Raw genomic sequence first — 2056 nt, 5'->3', positions numbered from 1 at the left:
AATTTAAACCTGCGATTTTGATCCTCGGCACGCTGTCGATTTCGACAACCTACCGAGTCTCAGGGGCTACTATCTATACAGGGCGCATTCTATATGCAAAACTGTTAAAAGGTGTGTCCTTTTTACGTACCTCAAACCCCGCCAGCAAACTCCTGACGGCATTATGCAACCCGCCTTCGGCGGACGAAACCCTTTCAATCACCATGCTCATCAATGCATGGTGATCTTCTGAGATAGACGCCTTCTCAAGCAGATCCTTCAGCCATGCACCAGTTGGCGCCGAACTATCCGACTTTGCCAAACCAGGGGGCTCCCTCCGTGACGACACTTCAGGTTCGTCCGCCCTATCCGACGGCGCCCCGGACGGAGGCGTCTCGCTCTCCATCATCTCCGGACGAAGGTCCCCCGAAGACGAGCTCATTTGTGAAGGACGGAGATCCGAACTACAAGGTAACAACTTTAGTTATCCTCAGAAGCACAAATAGGGATGTCCCTTATTATAAAACTCCTTTCTTTCTACTTATGGCTCGTTGGAGGGCTGATTCTTTAAGGGAGATTGTGCGGCCGGGGCCTCCCCGGACGCAGGACCCTCTGGCGAAGATTTCTTCCCCCGTTTAGGGGCTTTTGCCCCCGGGTCCTTGGAGGCAGTCCTCTTCTCCCCTTGGAGGGAGGGATTCTCGATCCCCCCTCTTTCAAGAGCCTCCTTAGGCGAGGCAGTAGCTTTCCTGCTTTCCCCTTCGCCTCCCTCTGGAGGCGCAACCTCAAGCATCCGGACCAGCACGGAATCCGGTGCGGTCTCGGGGAGGGGGGCCGGACACCATATCAATTTTGCTTCCTCTATCCACTCCTGTTTAGAAAGAAGTCGGTCATAAGGCGAATCATTGAAAGGCAAACAAACGGTATGTCCGGACTTGGAGCTACTTACTTGGGTATCCGGGCAATTGCAGCTTAGGCCAGCATCCTCGGTCAATTCCAGACGCGCCTCTTGCGATCCGAAGAATAATTTGTACATCTCCAGGGGTGTCATACCCATGAAGTGTTGAAGAATCCGTGGGCCCTCCGGATTGAACTCCCACAGCCGGAGAGGGCGGCGTTTGCAGGGCAAGAGACGCCTAATCAGCATAACCTGCATTACCACCACCATATCGACCTCCCTCGTTTGGAGATCTCGAATCCGGCCCTGCAGTAGGGGTACGTCCTTTGACGGCCCCCAGTTGAGCCCTTGGTCGATCCACGACATCAACCATCGTGGAGGTCCCGGGCGGAATAAGGGCGGCGGCTTTTGTCTGCGGCCCCTCGGAACGGTAATATAAAACCACTCTTGCTGCCACGGGCCGAGCTCCTCTTGGAAGGAGCCAGCGGGCCACGGGGCATTGGCCCTCCTACTTATGGCCGCCCCGCCGCACTCCGCTTGACGCCCCCCGATCATCTTCGGCGCCACATTGAAGGTCTTCAGCCACAGGCCGAAGTGAGGGGTGACGCGGAGGAAGGCTTCGCAGACGACAATAAATGCGGAAATATGGAGGATGGACTCCGGAGCCAAATCGTGGAATTCCAACCCATAGTAAAACATGAGCCCTCTCACAAAAGGATCCATCAGGAAGCCTAAACCCCGACGGAGGTGGGATACAAAAACGACATACTCGCCGGGCTCGGGGGTGGGGATGGCCTGCCCTTCGGCAGGCAACCTGGGCAAAATCTCATAAGCCAGGTACTTGGCCTCCCGCAGATTTAGCACGTCCTCCTCCGTGACGGAGGAGGGCATCCACCGGCCCTGGAGGTCGGAACCGGACATCGTTGAAGGTCCGAAGCGCTCGAATCTGGAGCTCTAGGTGCTGGAACTTGGAGCGGGGAGAGGATTCGATGGAGGATTGAAGAAAAGAAACGAGCCTTGGTCCCGTTATAAAGAGGGAGAATACCAAGAGCCGTCTCCGTGACTGTTTGGGACTCGCCTTCGATAGAGGGGGCGTGGCGACAGGCGCGATTGGGTTACCCACGTCCGTATTGATGAGAATCCCGGATTAAGGGGGAACACGATCTCTGCTTCGACAAGACG

This window comes from Triticum dicoccoides, chromosome 2B, assembly GCF_002162155.2.
Source record: "Triticum dicoccoides isolate Atlit2015 ecotype Zavitan chromosome 2B, WEW_v2.0, whole genome shotgun sequence".
Taxonomy (NCBI): domain Eukaryota; kingdom Viridiplantae; phylum Streptophyta; class Magnoliopsida; order Poales; family Poaceae; genus Triticum; species Triticum dicoccoides.
Note: the sequence above shows the minus strand (reverse complement) of the source record.